Source organism: Protopterus annectens, chromosome 10.part0 (assembly GCF_019279795.1).
Source record: "Protopterus annectens isolate FY-2018-M chromosome 10.part0, PAN1.0, whole genome shotgun sequence".
NCBI lineage: Eukaryota > Metazoa > Chordata > Ceratodontiformes > Protopteridae > Protopterus > Protopterus annectens.
Window position 1 is genome coordinate 1,457,871,801 of NC_056744.1, and position 21,504 is coordinate 1,457,893,304.

General features: G+C 44.7%; 1 protein-coding gene across 1 annotated transcript in view; it reads right to left on the minus strand.

Moving 5' to 3' along the window:
* TTC39A (tetratricopeptide repeat domain 39A) overlaps positions 1-21,504 on the minus strand; it is a 2,407,335-nt gene that overhangs the window by 825,471 nt on the left and 1,560,360 nt on the right. The gene's annotated exons all lie outside the window — the stretch shown is intronic.

The following is a 21,504-nucleotide window of genomic DNA, read 5'->3' on the forward strand; positions in this document are numbered from 1 at the left end:
TTCACAAAACACAAAATATACAAAAAATAAAGTCAGTTATGCACAATGTGAAGTATCAATAAATCAAAAAACAATTCAGGGTGGCATATCATCCTGAACCTGACATCTGTAAGTATACCAAAAAAGAAATAACGCACTCCTGGAATAAGACGCCTCACACACAGTTCCATGATCTCACTCTTAAGAATGGCTATTCTTCAGTTTTAATAAGAGTTAATTAAACTTAATCGACTCATCTCATTTTAAAGAAAGCTGGTGTGTGAAAGCCAAATTTTCTAAAATAAGCCTGACTAGCTTGGTCTGCAAAGCTATGGAAAGGATCATCATGGACCTCATAAATAAAGATATTGGGGACCTACAGACACTGGATCCTACCCAGTTCAGCTTTGTTAAGGGCAGATCCTGCCTCTTAAACCTGGTCGATTTCTTTGAAACAGTCACCAAGGCCATTGACGAGGGGAAGGTGTTCCACACAGCCTACCTGGACCTCACAAAAGCCTTCGATACAATACCCCACTCGGGCATTATAGATAAGCTCACCAGCTTAAATATAAACCCCTATGTCACTAGATGGGTTGCAACTGGCTCAAGGACAGAACCCAGATGGTTAGAATTGCTGGAGCCATGTCAGACTCCAAACCAGTTACAAGTGGCGCCCCACAAGGCTCAGTCCTGGGACCTCTCTTGTTCGGTATATATTTCTCGGAGGTACAGGCCAACACGGAAGGACTGTGGCAGACCAAGTTCGCAGATGACTGAAAACTGGGCGCCATAATCGACTCTCCAGCCGACACAAGCATCCTCCAAAAGGGCCTCATAGAAACAGACAACTGGTGCCATGGCCTGAAGCTAAACACCAAAAAGTGTATAGTCATCCCCTTTGGCAAAAACAAAGTGCCCACAAATTACCACATAGTTGGTAATCCATTAAGTACAGAAGAAGTAATTAGGGACCTGGGGACCCAAGTTGATAGCAATCTCTCATTTGACAACCACGTGGCCAAAGTGGTTAGAAGAACATTTTATATAGCCCACCTAATCATGAAGGGATTCACATCTAGATCAGGGGAGGTCATCGTGCCTCTTTACTCATCCCTCATCAGGCCCATAATTGAGTACAATGCCCCTTTTGGGATGTACATTACCAGACACCTGCAGCAACTGGAAAGACCCCAAAAGTACCTCACCAAGAGGATCAAAGGGCTCAAACAGATGCCATATGCTGCTCGGTTAAAAAAACTCCAACTCTACTCAGTGGCATACCACCTGCTCAGAGGCGATCTGTGCCTGATGTATAAAGCCATGTCCAACCCTCAGAAAATCCAAATCCCATCGAGCTACGTGCTCGAGAGACTTGAACCTCAGCACTGAAATAAATAGGACATGCTGGAGGGACAGATTCATAAGCCAGTGGCTCCCTTCACTCTGGAATAAAATCCCAGTCCAGGTTAGGCAGAGTCCATCATTGATTCTCTTCAAGAGGAATCTTGATGAGTGGATGGGAGATCGTAGGTTTACCCTGGGTATAACTTCTGTGTCACTGTTAGACAGAGGCACAGTATACTAACCTCGAAAAAGGGCATAGCAAAATTCATTTAAAATGGGTGGCGAAAGCCAAACACACTCTGGCTAGGCTTATAAATGCCCTAGGGCAGGTAGCCTAGTATGAACCTATGAACCTATGTGAGTGCTTATTAAATGAGGGTTTCCACAACCTAAAGGGTAGGAATAGTTATTTCTGAAATTCTATAAACAGCTAAAGATTCTGAAATATGAGTGTATCTTTTTGGTTAAAAGATAAATAGAACAAAGATGCAGAGTAATTTTTAACAAAAAAATGATTTACTGATGTCAAGAAACAACTTGTACATAAACATTTTAACAGCAGTGATGGATTTTACCAATTTAATCCTCAACTTAAATTTACATCTATCCACAGATGTGCACCTGCATTCACTGGTTTTAAACGTTGCTATTACTTTACTCTAAAGCATCAAATGTGATTGGCAGGTTAAAACACACCAGTCTCAGTTTGTTGTTTTTGAGTCTAGTCACATTATCAAATAGATATGGGCTCACAATGGGTGGCCAAAGAACTGCATGTGGCTTCAGAGAGCCACACTTTAAGATCTGTAACCTACAACAAGGTTCAAGAAGATATAGCAACACAGTACCAGCTGATGTGTGTTAAAGATAACTAATTCAGTGATATAGGAACACTTCTATTGACAAGACAAGATTATGCACAAGAACAGGTATGAGCATGCACCTAGAGAAAAGCCGGTGAATATACGGTAGCAAACAAATTAGGAGCTGTATGTTTGTGATGCCTAATTGACAATGAGTCACTAATGCTATTATGAGGTCAGAAAGTTAATTTGGACAGAAAGAGGTCTAAGCATATAAAGTCCAGAAGATGCAGAAGCAGCTCTGTGCTAATGATAACTGAGACAGTGCCTACTACTGAATGAAAATGGAGAGTTTGCCGATAGCTGGCTCTGTATGCACAGGTTTTGACTCTGACTATACTCTATATGATCTACATTTGACTAGAGTCCAGGGTGTTGAAGGAGATGGCAGTGCGTAGCCATAATTGTACTCATCTCAAGGAGAGGGTGTTGGAGTCCTTCTACAACAGCTGTAGCTAGAAGGCAGCCTGGTATTGCAGCATTTACAGCTAGGAACTGCGAAGAATATAACACTGCCAAAGAATATATGTGTGTATATATATATATATATATATATATATATATATATATATATATATACACTCCAGCTACTATTGCAGGTGAAAGGTAGCTTGCACTTAAAAAAAGGGTCCAGCAGAGTAGCAATTGTAATGTACTTTTCTTTTTGGGAAAAAAAAAAAAAAGAGTCTGTTAATGACATACAAAACATTTCTCAACCCCCACTGGTTGATGCCCTGAACCGCAGTTTTTACCCCTCTCACCTATACTCATATGATGCAAGTGATCAAGAGCAATGAATGAGTCATATAAAACACAGGCCTGATGGGCATCTTGGGGGTCAGGGAGAGCAGCGAACAAAAAAAAAAAAGATGTAAGCACTTACCTACAATGATGCTCATGTATATTCATTCAAAAAAACTCTGTATTAAGAATATTGGTCAAAATGCAACTAGCAGAACACAGAGACATAGTCTACTGAAAACAGATGTCCTTCAAGAATGCAACTGCAGTCATAACATATGGGTTGTCCTGCCTCAGGCAGCCCTCGGTCGGCAATTCCAAAGTCTGGGTCCGCGTCGGCTGGTGTCGCCTCCTCTCCCGGCGTCACAACGGCTGGAGTATAAAGGCATCGGTCGACGCCATCTTCTTCAGTCTTTTCTTGCCGCCGGTGCCCGAAGCAGAAGCAGTTCGCAAGTGCCGGTCGGTCAGCTCCTGTGTTTTCAGTACCGAAGTCAACTAAAGATAAGTACCCGTTGGGGAACATTTATTCTTGCCTCAGCCGATGTCAGAACAAATTGAGAAAGTTAATAATTGTTTGTCTTGTGGTAAACAAATACCTCATAAGGACTTCCATTCTCTGCCTTCCTGCCTGGGCCCAGACCACGAGGTCTCGGCCTGTGCTGCCTGTGCCTGCTTTAATAAGCGCACTCTCAGGCGCGGGCAGAATTCGCCGAGGACTTCTTGGTGAATCGCTTTTATATCATGCCGTCGGAACAACCGACAACCCAATCTGCTAAAAACCAAGGACCGGGACCGACATCCTCGCCCGGCCCACTACCGATGTTTCTCCTAAACCCTCTACTAGCGCCCGGTTCCGATGTTCACCCAGAAGTCTCGTGTGACCCGAGTTCTGGATCTAATCAGAAAAACCCCTTTTTTTTGGTCATTAAAAGGAGCAAAAGGGGATCCAGGGTGTGTATTCCCCAAAAACAAATTTCCATTTCTGATATGTTTTGTAGTGGAAGTTTTAGGGGCCACCAATATATCCGGGACTGCTTGAAAAGATAACCTCTGTTTTGGGGGCTGCTAGATGGAGGACCAGGGGGAACCCCTGCAGTGAGTAAATGATCTGGCTCTGGGTCCAGAATCCAGGGTCCCAATGCAGTGTATCTTCAGGAAGGAAACCAAATTTGACGAGGCCAGAATGGGCAATGAGGATTATCGTCCTGTAGGTTCCTGGCTTTCTGGAGAAACTTTGATATCAGAGGAAATGGAGGAAATGTCAGGAGTCCGGGCCAATGAAACCAGTGCGCCCCTGGGGACTTCCCTGGAGGGTAATAGGCAAAGTAGCTCCTGCATTTGGCGTTCATTGGAGGCAAACAGTCGCAGGAAGGCTGCCCCAGTCGAAAAATCCTTTCCCCCTGACTGTTTGAGACCACTTTTAACAAAATTTGCTCTGCTCAGCCTGTCGGCTAGGGCGTTGGATGACCCGGGATGTGCTTTTATTAGGCGACCCGTGGACCCCGCCCATGCCAAATTCTCATGGCCTCTGCATAGTTGATAGGATTTGGGTTTCCCCCTTGCTTGTTTATGTACCAGACTACAGACATGTTGTCCGTCTGAACTGCAATAGTCCCTAGAGGAAGAAGGGGAGCAAAGTTTTACCAGAAACACTGCCCTCAACTCTAGAACATTGATGTGCAGATTGTACTCCAAATTGGTCCTTTAAACCTTGGTTCTGTCCCTGAAAGATGCCCCCACCCTATCAGGAAGCTCCGTGGTCACCGTAACGGGGGGTAGCACTGGTCTCCCTTTGGGGGTTGCTTTGAAGCCACCAGTTTAGATCTTTTTTTTTTTTGTTATAAGATTCTCGTGTGTTAGACGTAGTTGTTGAACGACCATTGTGCAAACAGTAGCCATTGTAGAACTCTCATGTGCAGCCTTCCCAAGGGTTGCAAAAAGGGGAGGCTGACATGACCCAAAAACCCTTCAGTCCCAGTTTTGCGGAGATTTCCCTTTACAAAAGAGAAGGTATGTGAGTCTGAAGTGATATCCTTTCTGGGGAAGCCTAGAATAACTGACATGTGTTTAATTTTGCTCCTATGAACAAGATATTTTGTGATGGTTTAAGTAAGGATTTTCCGAATTTACGGAAATTCCCCAGGTGAAACACAGTTGAAGAACAAAGTCTCTGGCCTGATAGTTGGCCGGGGGGTGGCAGAAAGGAGCCAGGCGTCCAGAAACGGAAACACCTGGAATCCTGGCGCTCAAGTGAGACGCTACCACTGCCATGCATTTGGTGAAGACCCTGGGGGCTGAGGTCAGACCAAAGGGCAGGGCTCAAATTGAAAGTGACTGGCTCCCAGCCGGGCGAAATGATCTCTGGATGCCCTGGCCATTTTGATGTGGTAGTATGCACCCTTTCAGATCTATTGAGCACATCCAGCCCTTCTGTAAGAATGGAAGGATCGATTGAAGCGTGACCATTGAACTTTTCTTTCTTGACAAAGGGTATTGAGGTAGCTTAGGTCCAGAATGGGCCTCCAGTCCCCTGTTTTCTTTGGAACTAAAAGAACCTTGAGTAAGTCCCGAATCCTTGCTGGTCCGCTGGGACTGGTTGGATGACTTTTTCTAGCAGCTTTGAAATTTCTAAGCTGCTGGCTCCAGATGGGGCGGTACATCTGGGAGTCTTTTCTTTGGAATGGGATGGGATAGAAGGGTATGTTGTAACCTCTGGTAACCACGCTTTTACCCACTTGTCTGTAGTTATATTTTGCCAGGCCTGAGGGTATAAAGAGCGACCCCGACTGCCCCCAGAGCAGGACAGTCGGGCCTCCTCACAGGAGTGCTGGAAAGGTTTCCCAGGGGGTGTATCCCTGTCACCTTGATGTTGCGGACCCCTCTGCCGCCAGGGGGGCGTCTTCCACCTCTGCCCCCCCCCTCGGCCTCTAGAGGGGGGGTCACCCTGTGTGCCTGGGAAAGACCCCTTTGGGGGTTTTGAAACCACATTTTCCCCCCGCTTGCCCTTTGGGGTACGGTCTGGTTGGGGTGGAAAAGCGGACCCCGACAGCAGACAGAGTCTTTCCCTCCTTTTTCACACCGGGTAAGGGTCTCCTTTACTTTGGGGCCAAAAGAGTGGCACCTCAAATGGGGCGTTAGTAAAGGAAGACTTGAAGGCTTCCAAACATAAGCGCATCCAGGATTGTCTACGAAGAGCAATCGCTGAAGCTGCTGCCCTACTCGAACCCTTGCCCCAGGAAATCAGCCTCATGGACGAGTTAACAATGGATGTTAGGGTATTAAGTTGCTGTCACTTTCTCTGAGACAGCGCATCTGTAGTACCCTGGAGGGTATCTCCCAACTCTTTGACTAGATCCCTCTGTAGTCGTGTAAAATGGGTCAAATAGTTCAGGGACCCCATGGAAAAAGCCGCTGAACTAAAAATGCGCTTCCGTATCTTCCATCGTCCTAGAATCTTTATTAGGAGGATGGACAGATGAGGGAAAACTCCGACATCTCCTTTTTGTGGCTGCTGCCACCACCATAGCGTCTACTGGAACTCCTTTTGTAAGGTAGGACTTTCCTGAGGTGCTGTGATGTATTTGTTAGGTTTCCTTGGACGGTTCCACTGTGTCAGGAAGCTTCATGTAGGGCAGCTATGACTGGGGCTGTCGAGACATGCTTGGTTGAAGGATCAATTTTGCCTGACCATGTTAAAGTAAAGTTACTGGATGCACCTTTGGAAAAAAAAGCTTTTGGTGCCACTGCACAAGATGTTTGAAATCCATAGAGGAAAAAGCAAAGTCAGTACAGACAGTAAAGGATTTCCTTCAGGTTCAGCCACCAGATTCAGCAGAAACTGGCCTCAAAGAATTGTCCCCGGCTCTGACAAGTTTCAAAGGGAAAAAGGCGAGCCAGGTAGAGGCAACACCGAGGATCTTACAGGGCCGCCAATGGCAACCTCCAAAAAGGGGCGACAGTTCAGCTGCACCACAGGGACAATCACAATGACTTCACTTTCACCTACAAAGGTTCAAAGAAGCACTTTGGAAAATTAGGCTTATTCTCACAAAACTGGCATATTTTAACCAAAGACAATTGGATTCTGGATTTGATAAACAAAGGTACAGATTCCACTTCCACACATTACCAAGACAAGGCATGCCAAACCTGCCACATCATCAAAGGGCAGAGGCACTCTCTCAAGTTTCAAGCTATTAAGTATAAAAGCAATAGAAAGGTTCCTCCTCAGGAGCAAGGCCAGGGATTTTATTCAAGACTGTTCCTTGTTCCAAGAAAAGAAAACAAATGGAGACCCATACTGGACTTGTCAAATCTAAACACTTTTCTTATTGTGCCAAAGTTCAAAATGCTGGTTGCAGCAGTTTCTTCCCATGCTGGGCAAGGGGTCTTGGCTGGTCACTCTGGACCTCAAGGAGGCATACCTGCATGTCCCAATCAGACAAAGCTGCAGAAGATACCTCAGATTTCTTGCAGGAACAGAGCATTATCAATTCTCAGCATTGCCGGGTTTCTACGTGGGTGTTCACGAAATGCCTGGCATCAGTAGTGGCACACTGCAGACAGCAGGGATTCAAATATACCCTACTTGGACGACTGCCTCATACAAGCAGACAACAAACAAACCTTAAAGGGCATTTGGACTATGTCATGCATCTACTGCAGGCCTTGGGATACACAGTCAACATTCAAAAGTCAAATTACTACCATCCCAACAGATTACATTCCTAGGAGCCAAACTGGACACGGAAACACAAATGGCCTACCTCACAGAGGAAAAACAGCAGTTTACCAGAGTACTTCAAAGGCCTAGCAACTTTCCCAGCTGACTGCAAGGAAAATCCTGCAGGCCCTGGGTTTCATGGCATCTTGGATTCTTCTGATACCTTTGGCAAGACTTCATATGAGAAAGCTGCAATGTTATTTAAAAAACCTATCGTCTCACCACAGCAACAGCCTAGAGGACATAATCCCACTTATTCCATCTGCAGAAGGAATTTCTATGGTGGGCTCAAGCCAGTCAACTAAACAAAGGCATTTTCAACAGACCTCAAGCAGGCCAAATGATCACAACAGCGCCTCAGACCATGGATGGGGGACATGGAGGGCAGATGCATTCAAGGCCTATGGACCAAAGGAAAGACATCTGCACATAAACCAAAGGAGATGTTGGCAGTGATACATGCCATCGAGACTTTCAAAAATCACTACAAGAAGGACATTTGCTAATAAGGACAGACAACACCTGTCATGTGGTACATAAACAAGCAGGGAGGCACTCATTCTTATCCCTCTGCAGACTAACAATGCTTCTCTGGGAAAAATCCTGAGCCTGAGCCATTTGTGATGTAGACATCTAGCATTCATGATCACATAGTCACCCCCCCCCCCCCCCCCCCCCCCCCCCCCCCCCCCCCCCCTTTTTTTTTTTTTTTTTTTTTTTTTTTTTTTTTTTTTTTTTTTTTTTTTTTTTGGGAGTCTTTTCTTTGGAATGGGATGGGATAGAAAGGGTATGTTGTAACCTCTGGTAACCAGCTTTTACCCACTTGTCTGTAGTTAAAATTTTGCCAGGCCTGAGGGTATAAAGAAGCGACCCCACTGCCTCCAGAGCAGGACAGTCGGGCCTCCTCTCAGGAGTGCTGGGGGGGGGGGGGGGGGGGGGGGGGGGGGGGGGGGGGGGGGGGGGGGGGGGGGGGGGGGGGGGGGGGGGGGGGGGGGTTTTTTTTTTTTTTTTTTTTTTTTTTTTTTTTTTTTTTTTTTTTTTTTTTTTTTTTTTTTTTTTTTTTAAGCTGCTGCCCTACTCGAACCGGCTGCGTAGGAAATCAGCCTCATGGACGAGTTAACAATCGATGTTAGGGTATTAAGTTGCGCCTGTCACTTTCTCTGAGACAGCTGCATCTGTAGCACCCTGGAGGGTATCTTCCAACTCTTTGACTAGATCCTCTGTAGTCGTGTAAAATGGGTCAGATAGTTCAGGGACCGCATGGAAAAAGCCGCTGAACTAAAAATGCGCTTCCGTATCTATCCATCGTCCTAGAGTCTTTATTAGGAGGATGGACAGAAGAAGACTCCGACATCTCCTTTTTCGTGGCCGCTGTCACCACCATAGCGTCTACTGGCACTCCTTTTGTAAGGTAGGACTTATCCTGAGGTGCTGTGATGTATTTGTTAGGTTTCCTTGGAACAGGTTCCACTGTGTCAGGAGCCTCCACGCCCTTGAGCAATTAGTTCCATTAGTTCGTCGGGCGGAGTGACCCAGGAGGAGGAAGGGCGAGCACCAAATGCCTTCAGCAGAACTGACTCATCCTCAGAAGGGGAAGGGACTGCCAGTCACCTCTCTGCTTCAGGATCTCCAATATGTCGAAAAGAGACATCTTATGAAGGTGACTTAGGGGACCCTCTGACTCATCTAAGTCAGTATCAGATGTCAAGGATTCCTGTGGAGAATCCAAGTGTCTCCTCTTACACAATCTCTTCCTAGGGACTTCCTCGTGGGGAGCATCCGAAGAAGCCTCGGAGGAAGAGGGGCACCTCCAGGGGTGGCTGAGACACTGGTGCCCGACGCTTGGATGCGGCCGTGGGTGCAGATGAAGACAAAGGCCCTTTATGGGGAGGAGAAACTGCTTCCACTGATGTGGTTGTCTGGGTAGACAACACCTTCCTCATCAGGTCGAACGCTCCCGGGTCCCGCATCGAAGAGTCCCCGGTTCCGAAGAAATGGGAAGAATCCCGACACAGGCACGAAGGCATCGACCCTGAGGACGGGCCGAATCGATCCGCGCCGAGGCCCGAGGGAGAGTCGGAACCGACGTCGGTTCGACTCGGCCCCGGAACCAAGACCAGACCGTCGGCTCCGAGACTCGGTGCAGGACGGAGTCGAGGTGAGGAACAGACCGAGAAAAGGACGGTTCTGGACCCGAGGCTCCACAATCAGTAGATCAGCCTCTTCCGGCTCCAAAGACTGAATCGGTCTCGGAGGAGGAATGGATGGAGATACAGGAGGCCTTCAAGTTTCGACACCAACTGGGTGGAAACCGAAATAAGTTTGGAGAGGGCGAATGCTCCAATAACTTCTGCACCACGTGATCCACATCGACATCCGAAAGTTTGGAGGAAGAGCGGTCGAAGGAACCGAAGACGGAGCCGACCTCAATATGGTCGAAGGAGGAGCTCCATCACGGTTCCAAGACTCGAGGCTCAGGAACCGATATCAGCTGAACACTCGGCCCGAAGTCTGTGGAACCGGTGATCTAACGTTTGTGAAGAGCTCGGAGCCGATGACTTAGGCTCCGGCGTCTTCGACTCCTTAGAGGGCTTCGATGCCTGGTCAGAAGCATCCAGAGCCTCTTGGAAAGCAGGTTTCAATAGACCTCTGTCCATTAGTTTCCTGCGCCTATCTGTCATGACCCTCCCACTAAAAAGAGTGACAGATGGAGCAATCCTCTTGTAAGTGGAGAGGGCCAAGGCAGTAGACGCGGGAACTATGGTTGTCAGTGACCGACATTTTCTGGCCACACTGACAACGCTTGAAACCAGACTTTACCTTCTCAGACATTACAGGTGAAGAAAGACAAATCCAATAAAACAGTCAAGTCCGATAAAGTTAGTCAAAACCGATGAAATTGTCAAATCCGGTAAAATTTTCCTAGGTAAAATATGAAGGGTGTAGGCCCCGACAAATATTTAACCGATAATTAAAGTTAACCGTACCAATAAATTCACGGAACCACAACACAATCACACAGTTAACCTGAGAAATATCAATTAGACTAGAATCTTAATAAAATATAACAAAAAAGTTATATCTTAGCTTAGAAACTCTCGAGCTAGCTCCCAACGATGCGTATGCAGCAGCGGCAAACTAGATCTGAGGTAAAGGCAGAGGGGGATTGTGGGTATTAGATTGTCTCAAGCTTCTTCTCGATGCAGAGCTTGCAAGAGGCCGGCACGGAGCCGAGGATCGGCTCCGAACCCATGTGTGAGAACAAACGGCGAGATTGAACACTATCACATTAGTTATTTCTGAAATTCTATAAACAGCTAAAGATTCTGAAATATGAGTGTATCTTTTTAGTTAAAAGATAAATAGAACAAAGATGCAGAGTAATTTTTAACAAAAAAATGATTTACTGATGTCAAGAAACAACTTGTACATAAACATTTTAACAGCAGTGATGGATTTTACCAATTTAATCCTCAACTTAAATTTACATCTATCCACAGATGTGCACCTGCATTCACTGGTTTTAAACGTTGCTATTACTTTACTCTAAAGCATCAAATGTGATTGGCAGGTTAAAACACACCAGTCTCAGTTTGTTGTTTTTGAGTCTAGTCACATTATCAAATAGATATGGGCTCACAATGGGTGGCCAAAGAACTGCATGTGGCTTCAGAGAGCCACACTTTAAGATCTGTAACCTACAACAAGGTTCAAGAAGATATAGCAACACAGTACCAGCTGATGTGTGTTAAAGATAACTAATTCAGTGATATAGGAACACTTCTATTGACAAGACAAGATTATGCACAAGAACAGGTATGAGCATGCACCTAGAGAAAAGCCGGTGAATATACGGTAGCAAAGCAAATTAGGAGCTGTATGTTTGTGATGCCTAATTGACAATGAGTCACTAATGCTATTATGAGGTCAGAAAGTTAATTTGGACAGAAAGAGGTCTAAGCATATAAAGTCCAGAAGATGCAGAAGCAGCTCTGTGCTAATGATAACTGAGACAGTGCCTACTACTGAATGAAAATGGAGAGTTTGCCGATAGCTGGCTCTGTATGCACAGGTTTTGACTCTGACTATACTCTATATGATCTACATTTGACTAGAGTCCAGGGTGTTGAAGGAGATGGGAGTGCGTAGCCATAATTGTACTCATCCCAGGGAGAGGGTGTTGGAGTCCTTCTACAACAGCTGTAGCTAGAAGGCAGCCTGGTATTGCAGCATTTACAGCTAGGAACTGCGAAGAATATAACACTGCCAAAGAATATATATATATATATATATATATATATATATATATATATATACATACACTCCAGCTACTATTGCAGGTGAAAGGTAGCTTGCACTTAAAAAAAGGGTCCAGCAGAGCAGCAATTGTAATGTACTTTTCTTTTTGGGAAAAAAAAAAAAAGAGTCTGTTAATGACATACAAAACATTTCGCAACCCCCACTGGTTGATGCCCTGAACCGCAGTTTTTACCCCTCTCACCTATACTCATATGATGCAAGTGATCAAGAGCAATGAATGAGTCATATAAAACACAGGCCTGATGGGCATCTTGGGTGTCAGGGAGAGCAGCGAACAAAAAAAAAAAAGATGTAAGCACTTACCTACAATGATGCTCATGTATATTCATTCAAAAAAACTCTGTATTAAGAATATTGGTCAAAAATGCAACTAGCAGAACACAGAGACATAGTCTACTGAAAACAGATGTCCTTCAAGAATGCAACTGCAGTCATAACATATGGGTTGTCCTGCCTCAGGCAGCCCTCGGTCGGCCGAATTCCAAAGTCTGGGTCCGGCGTCGGCTGGTGTCGCCTCCTCTCCGACGTCACAACGGCTGGAGTATAAAGGCATCGGTCGACGCCATCTTCTTCAGTCTTTCTTGCCGCGCGGTGCCCGAAGCAGAAGCAGTTCGCAAGTGCCGGTCGGTCAGCTCCTGTGTTTTCAGTACCGAAGTCATCTAAAAGCTAAGTACCCGTTGAGAACATTTATTCTTGCCTCAGCCGATGTCAGAACAAATTGAGAAAGTTAATAATTGTTTGTCTTGTGGTAAACAAATACCTCATAAGGACTTCCATTCTCTCTGCCTTCCCTGCCTGGGCCCAGACCACGAGGTCTCGGCCTGTGCTGCCTGTGCCTGCTTTAATAAGCGCACTCTCAGGCGCCGGGCAGAATTCGCCGAGGACTTCTTCGGTGAATCCTTTGCGTATATCATGCCGTCGGAACAACCGACAACCCAATCTGCTAAAAAACGCAAGGACTGGGACCGACATCCTCGGCCCGCGTCCACTACCGATGTTTCTCCTAAACCCTCTACTAGCGCTCCGGTTCCTTCGGAAGTGGTAAGTCTACCGCTCCAGGCCGACGACACAGCGCTAACACGACCTTCGGTCTCGGAGACCTCTCCAGTGCCAGTTGTTGATTTTCCTCCGGAAACCGAAGTTCTGGATCTACCCAACACCATTCCGGTGGACAAGGTAACGCCTGCACGTGGGGCTGCTAGGCCTCCTGTTTCCATGTCCATCAAGGCCTTTGCACGTGCTAAGGCCACCAGTCAGGCCAAGGCCCATCCTAAGCCTGCCCAGGCCCCTTCCTCTGATAAGCAGATCATGTCTCTGGCTGCAGATCTTATTTCCCTTATCAGGGGGTCTCAGCCTCATCCGGACAGGGGTTCTCAGCCACCTGCAGAGAAAAGGCCTAGATCTGAGCAGGCAGACGACCTCTCCTCGGATGAAGCCTCTGGGTATTCTGAGCACTCTGACACTCAAGAAGAACCCTTCCAGGCCTACGAGGACTCTGATACTGAGGAATCTATTCCCTCAGCCTCCCCTCCAGAGGATTTCTCATTTGGGGAAGTTCTGCATTCCATGAGAGAACATTTTCAATGGCAGGGTCAGGAATTCTCTGACTCCAGGAAAAGGCTTTGTACTTTCCTCAAGCTCCCCCAGCACAGACCACTGGCTATCCCTCCAGTTATGGATGTTTTGGATGATGTTTTCTCTGACTCCAGTGCCAACCCTGACTCTCTTCCTCCTGCTCCTATCAAGCTGGACAGATATTATAGGGTCCCTGACACTCACAAGCACCTTTTTAAGGCCCACTCTGTGGATCTAGAAACTATTTCACAGGGCCCCAATGGAGTGGCTTCCTCCTCTGCCAAAAACCCACTGCCAGCTGACAGAGAAGCTAGGTCCCTGGAGAGATGGGGTAAAAAAGTATACACCTCCACTACCCTAGCCATGAGGTCTCTTAACTGCCTTTTTTACATGTTTCAGTACCAAGATTTTCTCCTGGATGATTTACAGAAAAAGGTAGCCTCTTCTGAGCCTATTGATAAAAAGGCACTGCAGGATCATATACATAGCACTCAGCAGGTTAATAACCATTTTCTGCAGTGTGGTTATGATGCACTGGAAGCTTCATGTAGGGCAGCTATGACTGGGGCTGTAATACGTAGACATGCTTGGTTGAAGGATCAATTTTTGCCTGACCATGTTAAAGTAAAGTTACTGGATGCACCTTTGGAGAAACAAAAGCTTTTTGGTGCCACTGCACAAGATGTTTTGAAATCCATAGAGGAAAAAGCAAAGTCAGTACAGACAGTAAAGGATTTCCTTCAGGTTCAGCCACCGAGATTCAGCAGAAACTGGCCCTCAAAGAATTGATCCTTCCCCGGCTCTGACAAGTTTCAAAGGGGAAAAAGCAGACGAGCCAGGGGTAGAGGACAACACCGAGGATCTTACAGGGGCCGCCAATGGCAACCTCCAAACCAAAGAAGTGGCGCAGACAGTTCAGCTGCACCACAGGGACAATCACAATGACTTCACTTTCGTACCACCTACAAAGGTTCAAAGAGAAGCACCTTTGGGCGGAAAATTAGGCTTATTCTCACAAAACTGGCATATTTTAACCAAAGACAATTGGATTCTGGATTTGATAAACAAAGGCTACAGATTCCACTTCCACACATTACCAGTAAGACAAGGCATGCCAAACCTGCCACATCATCAAAGGGCAGAGGCACTCTCTCAAGTTTCCAAGCTATTAAGTATAAAAGCAATAGAAAAGGTTCCTCCTCAGGAGCAAGGCCAGGGATTTTATTCAAGACTGTTCCTTGTTCCAAGAAAAGAAAACAAATGGAGACCCATACTGGACTTGTCAAATCTAAACACTTTTTTTATTGTGCCAACGTTCAAAATGCTGATGTTGCAGCAGTTTCTTCCCATGCTGGGTAAGGGGTCTTGGCTGGTCACTCTGGACCTCAAGGAGGCATACCTGCATGTCCCAATCAGACAAAGCTGCAGAAGATACCTCAGATTTCTTGCAGGAACAGAGCATTATCAATTCTCAGCATTGCCGTTTGGCTTGTCTACTGCGCCCAGAGTGTTCACGAAATGCCTGGCATCAGTAGTGGCACACTGCAGACAGCAGGGGATTCAAATATACCCCTACTTGGACGACTGCCTCATACAAGCAGACAACAAACAAACCTTAAAAGGGCATTTGGACTATGTCATGCATCTACTGCAGGCCTTGGGATACACAGTCAACATTCAAAAGTCAAAATTACTACCATCCCAACAGATTACATTCCTAGGAGCCAAACTGGACACGGAAACACAAATGGCCTACCTCACAGAGGAAAAACAGCAGCGTTTACCAGAGTACTTCAAAGGCCTAGCAAGCCTTTCCCAGCTGACTGCAAGGAAAATCCTGCAGGCCCTGGGTTTCATGGCATCTTGTATTCTTCTGATACCTTTGGCAAGACTTCATATGAGAAAGCTGCAATGGTATTTAAAAAACTTATGGTCTCAACACAGCAACAGCCTAGAGGACATAATCCCACTTATTCCATACCCGCAGAAGGAATTTCTATGGTGGGCTCAAGCCAGTCAACTAAATAAAGGCATGGCTTTCAACAGACCTCAAGCAGGCCAAATGATCACAACAGACGCCTCAGACCATGGATGGGGGGGCGCACATGGAGGGCAGATGCATTCAAGGCCTATGGACGCCAAAGGAAAGACATCTGCACATAAACCAAAAGGAGATGTTGGCAGTGATACATGCCATCGAGACTTTCGAAAAATCACTACAAGAAGGACATTTGCTAATAAGGACAGACAACACCATTGTCATGTGGTACATAAACAAGCAGGGAGGCACTCATTCTTATCCCCTCTGCAGACTAACAATGCTTCTCTGGGAAAAATCCCTGAGCCTGAAGATACACTTACAATCCCAGTTTGTACCAGGCAAGGACAATGTACTAGCGGACAATCTGAGCAGAAATTTCATGGATCCACACGAATGGATGTTGCACCCTCACATTTTCTCTCAACTGACAAGGACATGGGGAATACCGGACGTAGATCTCTTTGCTTCTCACCTAAATCATCACCTGGAAAAGTTCTGCACAAGGACTCATCACCCTCTAGCTTGGAAAATGGATGCCCTCTCCTTCAGCTGGAATTCTCTAAAAATTTATGCATTCCATCCTCTGCCTTTGCTGACCAAGATGATACTGAAAATAAAGGCAGAACAACCAACAGGCATCTTGATAGCGCCAGACTGGCCAAGGCAACATTGGTACCCACTGCTATTGACCATAACTCGGACCAAACCATGGCCTCTGACCCTATGGCCCCTGCTCCTAACGCAACACAATTACAGGACTGTACATCAAGACCTGAAAACATTGCATCTGACAGCCTGGAGACTTCCATGACTTCAACACCTAGCTCTCTTTCCAAATCTGTTCAAGAGATCTTGCTGGAAGCACGCAGACCTTCCACCAGAAAAACCTATTCAGCCAAGTAGAAAAGATTCAGCATCTGGAATGCCAAAAAGGGTCAGGACACAGAACTACTGAGTATTCCTCAGATATTGGAATATTTGGCAGAGCTGTTTCATACTGGGCTCTCATACTCCTCGATAAAGATACGCCTCAGCAATCTCAGCAAAATACAACTGTGACCCTCCAGTGTTTTCGCATCCTCTGCTAAGACAGTTTTTAAGAGGGATAAAGAATATCAAACCTCCCAGAAAACAACCAGTACCTGCATGGGACCTCAACTATGTGTTGGAAAAACTAACTCTTCCTCCCTTTGAGCCAGCAGCATCCTCAAAAATGCAATTCCTTTCAAGGAAGACGGCCTTCTTATTGGCAGTCACTTCTGCAAGAAGAGTTTCGGAGATACAGGCACTCATGGCAGTGCCCCCCTTCCTCATTTTTCATCAAGACAGAGTCTCCCTAAGAACAAATCCTACATTCATGCCAAAAGTTATTTCCAGGGTGTCTCTAAATCAAGCAATTCATCTGCCTACATTCTTCCCCAATCCTCAAAATAGGGGGGAAAAACTACTGCATACTTTGGACATACACAGACAACTACGCTACTACTTGGACAGAACTAAGACCACCAGAAAGTCTGACCAGCTGTTTGTAGCTTATGCTGCTGGAGTACAGGGAAAGGCAATCTCCAAACAAACAATTTCCAAATGGATTGGACATTGCATCAGATTTTGCTATTCTTTTCATGGAAAAGGTGTGCCAGCCAATATTAGGCCACACTCCACCAGAGCTATAGCCACTTCCACAGCTTTCCTAAGAGGAGTGGCAACAAAGGACATTTTAGAGGCTGCTACATGGAGCTCCGTGCATACATTTACCAAGCACTACCACCTGCTATTATACTCCAGATCCTGAGCAGGCTTTGCTTCAGCAGTCCTGCAAGGGATTATAGCTACACCATCCTTATCATAGTTCCTTCCACCCCCAGCTTGGTTATGGTATTCAACCCATATGTTATGACTGCAGTTGCATTCTTGAAGGACATAGTACAGTTTTGTACCTACCATAAATGTAGATGTCCGACAGATATGCAACTGCAGTCTGATTCTCCCACCCTCCTACCCCTCTGTATCCTTCTTTTTGGGTCACTACCCCTCTTCCCTTCAGCTGGGGGTATCTCCTATGGTGTATCTGTTTATTACTGTTGTGCATGCTTGGGATTATTTTTTATCCATTTACAAAATTTAGCCTCCTGAGTGGGCACCTGACATCTGGGGCAAGAAACACTGAAGAAGATGGCGTCGGCCGATACCTTTATACTCCAGCCGTTGTGATGTCAGAGAGGAGGCGACACCAGCCGACGCCGGACCCAGACTTTGGAATTCGGCCGACCGAGGGCTGCCTGAGGCAGGACAACCCATATGTTATGACTGCAGTTGCATATCTATCGGACATCTACATTTATGGTAGGTACAAAACTGTACTTTCTCTGAATGCACTGTTTCCTTAAAAGAAACTATCAATGGAAAAAAAGTGAACTATAATTTAAGTAAGAGGCAAATCAGCTTGCACTAATTCGGCTCTCTGTTAACTAATATAAGTGAGTTCATGGCCAGCACAAATCATACAAAGAAATACTGCTACTGAGATGTGTCAACTGTGGAGTTTCAGTCCAATTCAATCAGCTATTTTTCAACAGTGTCCACCCTTTTTTGATTGACTGCTTCTGATTTGTCACTATGATTTCAATCAACTGGCTATACTATTTCTCTCACAGATAACTAACTGCAAAAGTGCCTATCACTAAAACTGACAGGAAAGAACAGGAAAAGCTGCAAGCTTGTGTAATGCAGGAATACACTAGCAGCTGTTGTGTATTATTATAGATAGGTAACTGTGATGGTGTTTGTCAGTAATACTAAAAATCATTGGAATGTTTAAGGCAGCAGAGTCCTGCTACTACAACTCATTGCCAATTCCCACCCTAGTTTTGATCTTTATGATATTCACTTTACAATTAGCTGCATCCAGTAGAAAGATTTCCTAATGACTGTTACATGGTGGTCCAAGACAAGAGAGAATTATCTGCTCATGTTCCTAGGTCTGTCACTACATTCTCGTTTTGAAGTGAGATATTGTTTATGCTATATGATGGGGAGACTGGCTTGTCTGACAAATGTGACAGTATTGCACTTTTAGCATTTATCTTGAGCCCATTTTCAATATGCCAGGTATTTATGAGTGCAAGCTCTTGCTGGTGATTCTGGGCAAGGGGTGGACTTTGCAATGACATACAGCTTACAAGTTGTCTGTGAACTTAGTTAGCCAGGCTTGTCAGATGGATGGGTTTATAATTTCCAGGGTCCATAGTGGGATCACACTTATGAAGCAGCATCATGACTTATGTGCCACACCACCAAAACTGAGCCAGCTCCTAGGCTCAGGCTTAAAGTTTATGTTGTGGCTCCCCTTGGACATGTTTGGTACTGTCACTCAGTATCATCAGGGCCCATGGAAGAAGAGTTTCTGTACTTTGACAGGGCTTTCACTACAAGTTCTTAATCAATGAAGGGGGGGGGGGGTGAAAGATTCAGTGATAGGAGGAATTTGGGTGGCTGCTTCCTGGGTGAAATTTGCAATGAACTTATCTGTCAGTATACTGGCAATGTCCACTGGGTCCGAGTAGGTGGAGTTGCATTATATGAGTTATGTGCATTGGTGAGTGCCGTTCCTTAAATTTTTAATATAACTAAAGGATTTTTAGTTGCCCTTGGCTTCTGATGCCAGCCTTAGTTCATCTTACTTCACACAAATGCACACTAGTCTTGAAAGCCAGACAGTGACAGTTTAAACTCAGAAAAGAACAAGACGTCAGTTACTTTCAGCAAACAACTCCAACCTCCAGTCAGACATTATACCTTCTTCAGTGTACACTTACTGTGATAAAAAAAATGATGATCAAGGATTATATTTCAGCTCTGTGAACTTCCACACAAACAGTAACCACACATTACAGGTATTCCTAGTTGTGTCACACAAATCATGTTATTCCTGAGAGTGCACAATAGTCCTATAAAGCCAGATAGTGACTGTTTAAACTGGGAAAAACAATAAGGTCATATACTTTCTACACACAATAACTGCGGTGGTGGTGCTGCGGTAGCGTTGTCGCCTCACAGTAACACGTTGTCCTGTTCGATTCTCAGCTAAAGCGTCTTCTGTGTGGAGACATGCGTGAATGGGTGTACCTTCATTGAAGGCTGTGCTTCAGGGCTGGCAACTCGGTACATAAAAATCTACTGCCGATTATTAGCGGACCGGAGTTCCGCTGTGGCGACCCCTAACTGGGAAAAGCCGAAAGATACAACAACAACTTTCTACACACAATGCCTATCCTCACCCAGCAGTTATAGCTAAAAAGGTCGACTGTGCTTTGTATTTTAGCTTTGTTCCATAGAAACAGTAGCCATACATTAAACGGTTCCAAGTTTCTTCACATACATTACAGTAATCATGAAAAGTCAGAACAATAAGCAAAATGTAGCTGTTGGTAATATTCTCCCCACAGCCAGGTCAGCATTTTTGTTACTCAAATTCATTGTTAGTACATAGACAGGCTTTGCATTAACAATCACTGTCTCTGGAAACAGGAGGACAGAAGTCCTAAGTCTGGCATTTCTGACTGACCATAATCCTCATTGGTTTACCAGGAAATAATCTCTCTCTCTCTCCCTTCCTCCCCCCCTGTGTGTGTGTGTGTGTGTCTGCGGGTGTGTGTGTGTGTTTGTGTGTGTGTGTGTGTGTGTGTGTGTATATATATATATATATATATATGTATGTATATATATATATATATATATATATATATATATATATTAATGAGTCTAAAATGATTGATCATCAAAACCACAATCATTGGTATGTTACTATGCATGTGGCAAGTAATAACCTAGGCTCATGCGAAATATATATATATATATATATATATATATATATATATATATATATATATATGGATATATATATATATTGTTCCCCTTAATAACATTTATGTACCATAACATCATCTCACTTATCAGAGAGATGACAACATCTGAACTTCAAAAGAGCAAACTCCTGGAACGGTGAATTTCACCTCCGGGAAACTAACTACTTGGCCACCACTGCCGACCTCTGCCCTTTTCTCTACTGTAGTGCGATCTCAGAAATGGAATATTTAAGTAGGGGGGAGTGGGGGGCACAGCTCCCCACTTCGATGGGTTTAATTTGTTTAGTTTTTTTTTTTTTTTTTTGCCAGTGGTGGCCAAGTGATTAGTTTCCCAGAGGCACAATTTGCTGTTGCAGGAGTTCGCTCTTTTAAAGTTTATGGTAAATCGATGTTCTAAAGAAGAACCACACATATATATATATATATATATATATATATATATATATATATATATATATATAGATATAGATACACACACACACACATATATATATATATATATATATATATATATATATATATATATATATATATATATATGGATATTTATATATATATATTTATACACACACATATATATATCAAAGGAACACCATTTTCCTTTACTATGAAAAATAAATAAATTGCCTGTCAAGTTCCTCTACAGGAAAAGTGCGAGTGGCGCTGTAAGCAGCCACCTAGCTGGTTTACGCCCAAGCTCAGTCAAGAATGTAATTTAGTCAGCAGACACAAAATGAATAAGTCTTTGAACTAATGGGGGGTGTATATATGACTGTAGCAACTCTGAGCAAGGTCTTCAAACTGTAGGTTCAGTGCTACATGGAACAATTTTTTGGCAATTAAGAAAGCTTAGAGCAACTTTGGGATGCTTTGACACTACTTAATAAAACAAGGTGGATTGTGCAATGCATTACCTGGCTGCATGCAGTTTACCACTCCTGTTTATAGCAAAAATCTAATTTATTCACATGGTTGTTATATTAGAAACGGAAAAGTGCGTTTGTCTATGAAATGCATGTTTCAACCCTGGTGATTTAAGTACCATAATGC